Source organism: Jaculus jaculus, chromosome 20 (genome assembly GCF_020740685.1).
Source record: "Jaculus jaculus isolate mJacJac1 chromosome 20, mJacJac1.mat.Y.cur, whole genome shotgun sequence".
In the NCBI taxonomy this organism is placed as follows: domain Eukaryota; kingdom Metazoa; phylum Chordata; class Mammalia; order Rodentia; family Dipodidae; genus Jaculus; species Jaculus jaculus.
In genome coordinates, this window is record NC_059121.1 from 11,594,458 (window position 1) to 11,607,781 (window position 13,324).

The 13,324-nt window shown below is 43.2% G+C and overlaps 1 long non-coding RNA gene across 5 annotated transcripts in view; it reads left to right on the forward strand.

Annotated features, from left to right (window-relative positions):
- The first annotated feature begins 2,777 nt into the window (after positions 1 to 2,777).
- The window catches only part of LOC123456268, a 41,380-nt gene continuing 30,833 nt past the window's right edge, over positions 2,778 to 13,324 (forward strand). For 2 of the 5 annotated variants that reach the window (XR_006634431.1, XR_006634434.1), the window contains exons 1-3: positions 2,778 to 2,854; positions 4,726 to 4,841; positions 8,825 to 8,961. This is a non-coding gene — a long non-coding RNA (uncharacterized LOC123456268). Of the gene's footprint in view, positions 2,855 to 4,725; positions 4,842 to 8,824; positions 8,962 to 10,947; positions 12,006 to 13,324 lie in introns of those variants that run through there. The other 3 variants (XR_006634432.1, XR_006634433.1, XR_006634430.1) reach the window with 2 other exon arrangements.

Consider the following 13,324-nt stretch of genomic DNA (forward strand, 5'->3'; position numbering starts at 1 on the left):
TGTTGTGTGTTTTGTTTGTTTTTTTTTTTCTTTTTTTTTTTTGAGATAGGGTCTTGCTCTGGCCAAAGCTGACCTGGAATTCCCTCTGTAGTCTCAGGGTGGCTTCAAACTCACGGCGATCCTCCTACCTCTGCCTCTCAAGTACTGGGATTAAACATATGCACCACTACACCCAGCTTAAAGCTGACTTTTATTGGAGAAAGTTTTTCTTTCACCATCTAATATAAGGGATACTTTTGCTGGGTACAGAAGTTTGGATTGGAAGCCATAAGTTCATAGAATTTGCAGGGTTCCATTCCAGGCCTTCTGGTTGCCAGGGTTTCCATTTATACGTCTGAACTAATTCTGATAGAGTTACCTTTATATGTAATGTGTTATTTCTCCCTAGCTACTTTTACAACTTTCCCTTTGTTATCAATGTTAGAATCTTAATGATAATACTTCTTGGAGAATTTCTCCTTGGCCCAGTATGTTTGGAGTTCTGTTAGCTTTTTGTAACTAGATAGGATATTCTTTTGAGTGTGTGTGGAAGTTTTCTTTGATAATTGCATTGAATAAGTTCTCCATGCCTTTATTTTGAATTTCGTCCCTGTCTGATATTCCTATGCTCTGAATGTTGGATGCTTAAGGGTATTACACAGTTCCCTCTTGTTCTGTTCACAAAAATTTTTGAACTTATTTTAACTTTTGCTCTCATGAACTATTTTCTTCTGTTTTTTTCTTCCAGTTCTAAGTTTCTATCCTCCACATGGTTGAATCTATTCTTGAGAGCTTGTATAGCATTTTGGGTTTGTTCAATTTGATTTGTATTTTCTACTGCCTTTTTATGTATAGTATCCAACCCCTTGTTGAGTTCCCTTTTTATGTCAGCTTCTGATTTTCTTAATGTTTCTTGGAATTCATCCTTGCTTTTATTTTTGTCTTCTTTGAGCTTAGCTGGCTGATTTTTGAGGTCTTCTTTTTTTCACTCTTCTTCAAATCAACTTGGTATTACAGATAGTGAGCTATGTAGAGCTCTTCATTTGGGGGAAGATGAGGAAGGTAGAAGTAAAAAAACAAAACAAAACAAACAAACAAACAAACAGGTTTCTTTAGGGGAGATCTAAGATAGCCAGTGTGTGACACCACAACAGTAATTAATTGACCTGAGGGGTAAGGGGGCAGGAAACCTAGATCTGGGGGCATTGTTAGGCAAGGAAGGGATAATGGCTGGATGCTTTCCTGACGAATGTGGATGACCCACTGCCGTATGTCTCTGTCACCCTCCTGCTGTCCTCCGTGAGTCCATTTAGTCCTGACCTAACAGTACCAAGGTTAGAGTGTCTTATGTGATAGAAAATCTCCCAGGTAAATCTTAGTAAGATAGTGAGATGCTGTCTCAAAAACAAAAGAAAACAACAACAACAATAAAATGTAATGGGTATGGTTCACTAGCCCAACACTAGAATGCTAGTCTTTCCCTCCATTCATAAGATTTGTGATCCATTCCTAATCACCTTTTTCCAATGGGACCTCAGAAAAATGTTAGTGAACTTTCTCTTTTCAGATGGCAGTGATCTTGGGATGACTCAGTAGGCATCATGATGCTGAGAAGAAATGACAGAAGAATGCTCAGCACAGCAATATCTCTATCACACCTTCCAAGACTCAGGGTGCATTGCAGAAGAGGTGGCAGAAAGAATGTAAGAGTCCTTACAATGTGCTCCTACAGATGCAAAATGGCCTGGATAACCATGGCCTCGCAGTGCCTGACATTACCTACACAAGACCATCACAACGGGAGGAAAGGTGATGACATGAGAGTGGAGTTTCAAAGGGGAAAGTGGGGGGAGGGAGGGAATTATCATGGGATATTGTCTACAATCATGGAAGTTGTTAATTACAAAAAAAAAAAAAATTTTTTTTAAGGAAAAAAAAAGCAAGTTATACACTTACAACTGCATTTGTGATGAACAGTGTGATGAGGTCACTCCATGCCTGCTAGGATAATGAGGCCACAGTAAGGCCAGTGTAAGGAATGTTGTTGGAGACATGTCCGGTGTAGCATGTACCAGTTTGTCTAATTCTTGCTCTGTAGCATTATGGCCATGTGGCCTCCACAGACCCCTGCCCTTCCCTCTGCACTTGCCAGGGTTAGACTCTTCTTCCTGAGTGTGGGACGCTGACACATCCCCCATAGAAATCTTCCAGGTAAGCTTGAGCTGCTCCCAGAGCACCCAATAGCGAGCTGGTGTCATGTGCTGGTGGGGGAAAGGTGAGCAAGCAATGCCCAGTGGACATTCCCAGGTTAAATACCTGGTTTGCTCTCATAGAAGGACTTGCTTCTAGTAAGCACCAGGAAGGAGGTAGGGGAAGCCTCTGGCCCTCCTGGTTGTCAGGCAGCTGCAGCAGAGTGAGAAGGGGCAACACAGAAGCGTCTAGTAAAGTCTGGAGGTACACCTTTCTCATTCCAGCACTGAGGCCATGCAATCAGTGTGAAGTTGAAGCTGGCATAGGCTTCATAGTTTTAGGCAACCATCCTAAACTACATTGTAAGTCCCAGTCTTCCACCTCCCCTCCCCCAGGAAAGCTGTGGAAGGGCGTGGGAGCTCATCTGCAATCTCAGAACTTGGCAGCCAAAGACAGCAGAACAATTAGTTCAAGGCCAACTTCTGCCACTTGTAACACATAATAGAGGGAAGAGCATGAAGAGAAAAGAGAAAAGAAAAGTGAGGCAATTTGGAGAAATTGCTGGAATAAGAGAAAGACTTAATTAAGTTTCTTATTACTCTCCTCCCAGCACTTGTGAAGATGATGCAGAAGGGTTGCTGTGAGGACAAGGCTGTCAGGGCTGTCGAGCTACATGCTGCTCAAAGTAAGGAGGAATGAGGGAGGAACCGTGAGAGGGGTATAGAATGACAGATGGAGATTGATAGATTTTTCATCCATCAAAGGACTAGAACTCCCCTCGGGAAAAATGAAGGCTCTACTATTAAATATTTCTCTTCCCCTTTTTAAGTGATGCTAATGGAAATCAACAACACAAAGTCATAGTTTCTACTAATCTTTGATTTAATAAGTTGTTAATGTCGGAAACAAACAAACATTATTTAGACAACCATGCAAAAGAAACATACCCTTCCAGGGGAAGCACAAACAATGAGGAAATTGTGAGTACTAAAGAGATATAATAGTCCCAACAGGTCCTTATTCCCACTTATGAATACATGGGCAAATTGTTCTGTGATTTCATTAATGTTTATTTCTCTATCATTTTCTGTGAAAATTGCATGAGAACAATTGGTACCATAGATAACCGATGTTTTATACTCAATATTTGACAGCCTTACACAACATAAATGTCATGGTTTACAAATTTAAGGTAAAATATAAAAATTAAAGTACATTAAAACTCATTTTTCCATATTAATATCTATTATTCAGATATTTCTTTTTAGTTATATTATGCTTTCCCTGAAATCTTACAATGCACATTTGGCCAACATTGTCACATGTTTTTATTTATGTATTTATTTATTTGAGGGAGAAAGACAGAAAGAGATAAAAGAGTCAGAAAAAGGGCTGGAGAGATGGCGTAGCGGTTAAGCGCTTGCCTGTGAAGCCTAAGGACCCCGGTTCGAGACTTGGATCCCCAGGTCCCACGTTAGCCAGATGCACAAGGGGGCGCACACGTCTGGAGTTTGTTTGCAGAGGCTGGAAGCCCTGTCGCGCCCATTCTTTCTCTCTCCCTCTACCTGTCTTTCTCTCTGTGTCTGTCGCTCTCAAATAAATAAATAAAATTTTAAAAATATATTAAAAAAAAAGAGTCAGAAAAAGAGAAAGATGGGCACTCCAGGGCCTCTATCCACTACAGGCAAACTCCAGATGCATGTATCCCTTTATGGATCTGGCTTATGTAGGCACTGGGGAATTGAACCTTAGTCCTTAGGCTTCATAGACAAGTACTTTAAGCCATCTCTCCAGCTCCATAAATGCTTCACAGTTTTATGCAATCTAAACTTTATTTTAAAATTATAAGCTCAGTCATGCAAACAAATATACATGAAAACTTTCCATTTTTTTACCATATTGATATCTGTTATTCATATATATACTTTTTAGTTATGTAATCCTTTCCAAGTAATCTTGATTTACAGTTTTGTCAATGCTGTGAAATGATTCCATTCCTCATTAAGGATTATTTTGCTTCAGTGATGAAGAAAGTCACAGTTGGGCTGGAGAGATGGTTCAATTTTTATACCATACTGAATTGTGCTGTTCTGAAATGTGTATTTAGTACCATAAGTCTGTCCATTGAACCATTGAAAGATTTGACACCACCCACTTGAGAAGGGTCAAGTAGCTGGCTGGAAAAATCACAGCCAGTTTCCTGGACATGTCTCATTCCCCAAACTGCATACTCACAGACGTTGGGAGCTATGAACCAAACCTCGGCCATGTTGACAGAAACCGCCATATAGCAAGTTAAGTTTCTATTTCCTCATCTAATGATCTTTTACCAGAAATGAAGGAGCCGTTACTCCTGGGTGACAGCCTCTCCTGGTGCTGCCGGTAATTGATGAAGAAACAAAGAAATTACATTTAACCAGTAACCCTGTGATCTCTGGCCTGGTTACAATTCCTTCCCCCTACAACCCTATAAAAACCTATGTGTAAAAACAAACTATGAGACCTTGACAAATACCTAACTTGGTCTCCTTGTGTCTGTTTGCCTCTCCCATTCAGGTTGGCTTCTCCCCGAGTCCTTGTTCAACTCCCCACTGGCCGGGGCACACAGAAACAAAGGCAAGCCTGCTGGGCTCAAGCTAGACCAGACCCTACCCTTCTGAAGCAAGGGTCAGGTGAGGGTCCCCCAGGTGATTTTTGGTCACGGCCTGCAGGAAAAGTGCCCAAACCTGACCAGGGAAATCACAACCAGGCTCCTGGGCTCACCACATGTCCCCATGGATGTTGGGGGGTGCCTGTGACTTACCCTGCTGAAGTGCCCCCTAAGCACGTTGGGAGAGACCCCAGTGACCTCTGCCTTCCAGATCCATTCCTGCCTGGGGCCCAGTTTCAGGAATAAACAGTACACTTTCTGGGTCCATATGCCCCCACAACCCCTGGAGGAGAAAGATTTTCAGACACTGATGGACAAGCTCTGCAGCTCCCCTAGAGACCTCTCACTCAGCCACCCACTGCCCAGCTCCCCCAGGGCCAACTCCTGCATCTTGACTTGTGTGTGCCACCACCACCCAGGATGAGCTTTGGGAAGAGAGCCATGAGGTCCTCTAAGGCCACCCCAGGGCAGCAGGAAGAAGTCAAAGGCATCTAGGGGGACTGTCACGGGGGAACACTACACTCTTTTCCCTGAAAAGCATTCAGCCACACTCATTCTGGGACGGGCTGAACTCACATAGTTTAGCTGACATGCTGGACTGTCCACTATGGGTGGATGCCACATGTCCAGGGAAACCCAACACAGCAGGGTGGCTTGGCAGCAGGGACAGGAGGAGGCCCTCCTAGCAACATTCCACCTGAACCCTTAGCCCAGGATCACTGCAGAGAACTTGGAGTCCCAGAGCCTGGCATATACATCTGGTTTCAGAACCAAAGAATTTAGCAGAGAGGAGTGTTCAGGTGATGATTAGAAGGAGGAGGGAGTAAATGGGAGAGAGCCACTTGAGCAAGGCTCTGTGGTTGTATTGAAGTGGATCCAACCTCTTAGGGCATGTTTTGTGGTGGGAAGACATGTGTGTGGACAACATCCCATGAGGCCCTGGCTCTGGAAGGTGACTGGGGATATAAGAACTTGCTGGACACAGCATCTGGAGGGCTGCCCTTGGATCTTGCACTGCATTCAGGGCTTGCTCCAAGAACTTGGATTCCCAGAGCTTTGCATATACACCTGTCTTCAGAATGAAAGAACTCGACAAAGTGGCACAGCCTACCCTTTCGTAGAGTTCCCTTTTCCCAAGAGTCCTGCCCAGTCGAGGTGGTCCCTGATCCACAGGTACTAAGAGGCTCTGCTCAGGACGGGAGATGGCAGTGCACCCACATAAATCTGGATCAAACTACCATCCTCCTGACAGTCTTTTAGAGGAGTCATTTCCATGGTGTGCTGCTACTGAACAACTGGCCTGAAAGACAGGGCTCCCAGAGGACAGTCTTTTGGCATTCTACATCCCACCACTGGATGGAGAGGCCCCTGCCTCTCCCTGCTGAAAAGCCTCCAAAGTAGCCAAGCCAGACCCAGTGACTTCTGCGTTATAGATCATTTCCTATTTGGTCTTCACAGCCAGCAGGAGTCTGCACCCTGGGTTTTAAAATACTGAAAGGAATGCATAGTGTTAGAAGGTCAGACATTAGGTTGAGACAGTTCTGTAAGGCAACTGTTGTAAAATCATCAGTTAGCTTCCTGGGTTTTCAAGGTTGGTCTAGAGTAGAGACAACAAACCTTGACTGGGCCAAGCTGGTCATGCAGGATGTGGGTATCTTAAGAGAACAATAGACAGTGGTGAACATGGATGGAGCTGGTTACTGCACTGTAGTGTATGCAGTTTGGAACCGTGCTTGACAAAGGACAGGAGGAGAGGATTGTGGGGATGCTAACGATGTGCATCCTTTACACACTGCTAATGCAAGATGTCAGTTCCCTCTGCATTCACAACCCCACAGTGGGCATGCTCTGATTGACTATCCAGCTGAGCCTTCTGGAATCTTCATTCATTCCTGTGGTATCCACCACATATGGAGGGCCTTCTGTGGGTTCCAACTCACTCTACAGAGTCTAATATTCATATCATATTTTTTATACCCAAACAAGAATATTATGAGAAATAGGTCTCACATTCATCTGAGCAAAAGACTAGTATTTTTACACACACCATGTATTGTAGGGTTAGGATACAAATCCTTGACCCAGTGCAGGCCCCTTTCTACAGAGAGTTCATGTCTGATACTGAAGTTTTGGACAACATAATCCTAGCACTGAGGACCAGCCCTTACTTACTTCCTGGTGACAGGTATGGACAAAATTTTATAATCAAAATTCAGTCATGTTCTTGAGACCCTCAAATGACAAATTCTCCACAGTGCTTTGTTGAATGTTGCCTGAATCTTGAAGAAGAGTATGATAGTTTCTCGTGTACATAAACAGCAGTTTTGTGTGTTTTTCTAAAACCTCCTCATCATTTCATTTGCTAACTCATTTGCTCACTAGTGTTAAAAGTAATGTATTTTTGGCCATGTTAGAAATAAAATAATCACGCTCAGTGGACAAATTGCTCACTGCTTAAGCCTGAGTACCTGGGTTGACTCCCAGAACCCACCTAAGAAGCCAAAAGCCATGGTGGGTTTCTGTGATAATAATGTGCTGACCAGTGACTGTGAGGTGCAGGTGGAGACAGAAGCCCCGAGCGAGCTCACTGAGAGCACAGCCAGGGAGCACGGAATGACAGTCCAGACAGAGACACCACCTCAAATGAGGCAGAAAGGCCAAGGACTGGGCAACAAGTTGTACTTTGTTCACCATGGGTACATGTCATGCCCTGTACATATGCACGCAGTTGTGCACACATGTGAACATCTCTATTCACACAAGCACATACACACAAAGAAAATTAATTAGGACAAAACAAAACAAATGGAGGTTGAGATGGCTCAGTGAAAAACTCTCTTGCCAAGTAAGTATAAGAATTAGAGTTTGGATCACCAGCACCCACTCAAATTCCTCCAACATGTGTCTGCCTGCCTATTTCCCCAGAGACTGAGAGAGATAGAGGACACCGTGGCACACTGGCTGGCTAGAGTATCTGAATCTGTAAACTATGTGTTCAAGTTTAAGACTGTGTCTTACTAAATAGGGTGGAGAATGATGAAGGAAGATACTGGATACTAACCTCTGGCCTTCATGAATACCCATACATATGAGAATATGCACACACCACACACACATGCGACAAGTAAATAAATAAACAAATAGTCTTTTGTGTTCTGAGATAAACTTAAACCCATAAATTAAATTGAGCCTAATGTATGGAGGCACTTGCTAAGATGTTTGTTATTTTGAGAAATTGCAACTTGGACTTCTTTTATTTTAATTATTTTTATTAATTACTATTGTATTCAGAAAATACAGTCAGTCAGTTTGGTACCATTATTAGGCTCATCCGTGACCTACCCCCTCCCTATTGGCCCCTCCTTGTTGAGGCATAAGGGTCGTGCATTCTAGAGTTAGCCCACAGTTATTGGTAGGATAAATATCTCTACATATCATGAAGGGAAAAATAAGCTTACTTAACTATTCACTAGATATTGATGATGTTTAGATAGATTTCTCTTTTAAGTAAATTGTCTGCATTTTTCTTGTCACATTAGCATGAATTCCAGAGTTGCCTCTATTTCATGATCAGGGATGTACTTAAAACACAAAGACACTTTTTAATTTGGTTGTAGTATAGAAAGCTTGACAAAGCAGGAGGATATTTCTGGGAGAAATAACATGGACATGGTCATCCCACTACACAATGCAAAGTTTGGTGTCAAAAGGCTGGCTGAGTATTTCAGAACAGGCATTTTTCTCAGAGCTTGCCATGAATACAATAAATATTTGTCCCACTTTGATTATAGACAGTTTGTAGTGAGTGTCCAGTTACTGAATTGATTTTCTGACCCAAAAGATCGCCTCTCAGCATGAGTAGAATTGGTGGATACATGACTTTTGTTTAGAGAATAAGGTGCTGTAATGAGGATTTCTTGTGTGACTCTCTCTCTAGAGTACTGTGGATTTCCTCTCTGTCACATTTGCTATTTCACTTTGACATTGATTTCTGTTTTACTGAAGAAAATGCAGCTCAAGCCTGTGGCAATGGCTCTGATGTTGCCATCTGCATGGTCTTCTAGATCAAGAAGACGCTAGGACCAGCAGGGCCTGAAAATGAAATCCCCAAACACATCTTAGCACCTTGTGAAAATTGACAGGTAAGAAATGGGTCTAGATTTCCCAGGGTTCACTTCTGAGGAGAATGGGGTGGACATGCATTCATTTTATGAAATGAGAGGAAATGCTGCTCATATTTGAATCTTGAATCTGCATTTTAAACACCAGTTGAGATTGTGATGTATCATACAGTGAAGAGATGATGGCTCATGTAACTGACTGCTTCCTACTAGGGATGTGGCATTGGGAAGACACTGTATCTGGTCTAAAAGCACAAGGGGTCTGGATAGATACACCACTGAAGTTTTGTGTGGAGGATGTAGAGGTGGGTTGGCGGTCTATGTTTCTGCTGACTCTGTGATCTCCGTAAAAGAGCAGCATATTGAAAAGAAAGGTGTTCTTGGGTTGTCACTGTTGTGGCCATTTGAATAAGACATGGAGCATTTACCTGTTTCTGAATGTAAACAAGGCAGTGTTACCAGCCAAGTCTTAGCTTCAATGTGGAGTCTTCATGGGAGAATTCTTAAGGAAGCAAGAGCAAGTGCTCATCCATAGTGAGAGGAGCACACTGCACAGTGTGAAAAATCCTGCATGTGACTCAAATCCAGGGATAATGTTTAGGAAATTTATCTGTGACTAATGTGGACATGTATAGGGAAAACTAAAGCACATGCATGGTGATTTCCTGTCTTTAGTCAAAAGCAGAGTGTTCATTCTGCCTTCTAATTGATTTTTCCATAAGAGTGATTGTGATGCTTAAGTTTTGTGTCAAGTTGATCTGTTTAGGAATCCACAGACATTCCTCCTTAGTGGCTCTCTGAGGCTCCTCGCAGGGAGGACTAACTAAAGGAGGAATCCTTTCCCCAGGGTGAGCCCCCAGACTGGGCAGCCTCTCTTTGAGAGGGCCTTTATCTAAGGAAGCTCTGGGAAGGAAAGTATCCCCTCCTCCCACCTGGCCGTCATTACTGCTTGATCCTTTCCAGTGTGGACTGAAGACCAGTGGCTCTCCAAGAAGCCTCCAGGCCTTCAGTTCTAAATTGTGACTTCTGAGGCATCCACCCTTGTGGACTGAGCAGCTACCAGGTTCCTTGACTCTCAAGCCTGAAAACTGCTATTGTTGGACTGTCATAAGATAATCCAACAAATTCCCTTTTAATACAATTTATCCTATTGGTTCTGTTCCTCTAGAGGACCCTGACTAATACAGATTGTGGTGCCAGGAGTGGTTCTAGAGACACAAAATTGTAAGGATGGATTTCCCTAAGTAGGCTTGGTACTCTCTGGAGTTGGCTCTCCAACTTCAATGCCACTAAAGGCTCTACTGGTAGCAAGAAGAGCACTTTTACTGGTAATAAGGAGGGCACTGATAGTGCATCATGCAAACTATTTAAAGAACTCTGTGAGATGGATGTATTTGGTGATCCTGAGTCCTATCTTAGGAAGAGTGAGGAATTTAGTGACTCTGTATCTAAAATTTTTGAATATTTGTGGAAAAATAAGATGAATGATGATGCTGGCTGGTTGCTTCTAGCATCTCTGGATAAGCCGTTAAGGGAAAATCAGTAACTCAGAAAGGAAGTTTCCAATCTTAAAACCCACACACATGATCTGAAGGTTTCTAAGGGAGCCCTGGAGGAGAGTGTCCTCTCTAGCCAGATCAGGGCTCAAATTGCAGAAAACTAAACCCAGGCTGTCATTGTAATGTTAGCTAACTTGGCAACACAAGCTCAAATCCCAGCCTCACAAGCTATTAGAAGTTAAAGTGAGGGCACTGATTGAAAATTAGTGGGTTCTTCTGAATTGAGATGGGAATGTGTGGGAAGACCCTGAAGAATCTGGGGCATTCATATTCTGAAAGAAGTTTTGCATGAGAATGTGCCCTCCTCTCCCTTATCAGCAGTTGTATCCCCATCCTCACACCCTGAAATATTGCCCTCTCCACCGTTGCTTGAGGGAATTATCTTTATTTTTATAGAGGTAGAGTCTCTATAGCCCAGGCTGACCTGGAATTCACTATGTATTTTCAGGGTTTCTTTAAACTCACAGCAATCCTCCTACCTCTGTCTCCTGAGTGCTGGGATTAAAGGAGTGTGCCACCATGCCCTGCTGAAATCAATTTCTTGTCTGGGAAACCAGCAATGACCCTCCCTGCAGGAGGTACTGATACTCCTCAGGGCCCACCCATCTTTACCTCTATGCCTATAACAAGATGTAAGGCTAGGCAGGCCCCTAAAGGTGAGATAGAAAGCATGATACCAGAAGAGCTGAGGTACACTCCTAAAGAACTTCAGGAGTTTTCTAATTTGTACAGTCAGAAGCATGGGTAATATATATGGTCATGTATTTTAAGGATGTGAGATGATGGAGGAAGGAATATAAGATTATATCAGGCTGAATTTATTGTAATGGGCCCATTGAGCAGATACTTTAACATTTCCACACCAACTGAAAATTTCCAATAGCCTCATGTGGTAGAAGGGAATGCTCATGAGCCCTCCACTATCCATATCGAATTCCAACTGACCCAGTTTTGCATAGGAAACCTCATTTACTGTAAACTCATGAGTGCAGTTGGCATTCATGCTCAGAAGCCAGGATTTATTTTATTTTATACCTCTGTAATCAAAAGATATAGGGAAACACAAAGTTCAGCTTTATCTATTTTCAATCCTATCTGTGGTAGTTTGAATAGATAGCCCCCAATATTTTCAGTGCATTATTACAATTTGTAGTTTAGATCTACAGCCACCTGGCGTGTGGAGGTGTCATTGGGATCCTAAGGTGTGGTAGCGGATTTAAAAATCCCATTGCAAGATATGCAAAGTTCCTGGAGTTTCTGAAGTGTGCTGTGGTATTTGGCTTGTAACTTCCCTCTCTCTCTGCTTGGACCTGTGAAAGCAAGGCCAGCTCCTTCTGCCATTATGGAACTTCTCCTGGATCTGTGAGATTCAATAAATTGCTTCCTCCATTGTTAGGCCTTAAGAGGCCCGGGCGTGAGGCCTAGTGGAACTTCCTGAGCTTAGCTAAAGTTTGGTGATCTGCCTCGGGCCAGCTACGCCTAATGGCTTCTGGCCTGCTGCTTCCGCGTAGGAGTTGGAATTCCCACACGCGCGCTTGGGACCAATCATCTCAAAGGTCGCAGTTTACTATTGGCCCTTACCTCTCCCCCGTCCTAGAATCCCCACCTTCGTTCTCAACATTATATAGGCAACTGCTTGTAACAATAAAGTGAGTTCCTGCTTCGACAAGACTCCTGACTCAGTGTGGTTCTTCTCGGGTGACTAAGAGAGGTTCTGAGTCGCCCGATGCTCATCCTTCTCCTCAACCCCTTGGGAGGAACCAGTTAGCCTGGTCCCTCCTCAGCACCACCTACCTGCTGGGAGGAGCCGGCACTCCATAACTGTGCCTGGTCAGAAAGTTCATCTCCATGACCTGAAGCTGTGTGATACAGAAATTAGTACTAGAATGTGGGGTGAGATGAAGCTGTACATGTGGATTTTTTTCTTTTGGAACTTTTGTTTGGAAGAATGGGCATGGACTTGATATTTACAACTGAAGACCCCTTCTGGAATGGTAAACAAAGATTTATTATAAAATGTATTTTTATTAGATATGGACATACTTAGTATGTAAAAAACACATGTTGGTACTACCCTTTCCCTCTTCCTTGTCCTTTTTCCAAAGAGGCCCTACTTGGTGATGCAAGTCAACCCCATGGGAATTGTGGGTCATGTATTATGGGAAAAGCAGTCAGTTATTGGAGAGAGGCATAATGTCCCAACATGTGGTTCTAACAATCTTTCCAGGCCCTCTTCCACAAAATTCCCTTAGCCATGTAGGGTGCATGTTACTGCAGTGATGGGCTCTTAGGAGCCTCTGGATCTCTGGTTTGTTAGATGTTGAGTGTCCTCACTTTCTATCTCCTTCATCCTTGGGCAGATATAAGGTTCACCAAGAAGGAAGCACTCTGCTCATTTCCCTATTTCCTCTGTGATTTCAGTGGAGTCTGGGATGAACTGTGCTGGGTTGTTTATCTCCTCAGATCCTGCTCCAGTCTGAAAAACAGAAGCCCATTGAAGGGTGTACACCCTGTTATAGCCAAAGATTAGTGGGAGATTGGGAATGGAAAGCAAAATAATTATCTGGATATGATTCTGACTTGTTTCCTGGTTCCAGATACTTTCCACTGAACAGATTTGTTAGCCAGTCCAAGAGCAGTTGGTTACCCACCATGGCTGTGTGCTACTATTACACTTGTGTGAGCATCACATCAGGTTTTTTGCTTCTGAGTAGCTTAGACTTTTAGTTGTTCAAACAGATGTTGGCCACTTTCCCCCAGTAGCTCATGTAGTTCCTTTCAGACTAGTTGGGTTAATTGTCTGAGAACTGGCTCTCTTCCAGATT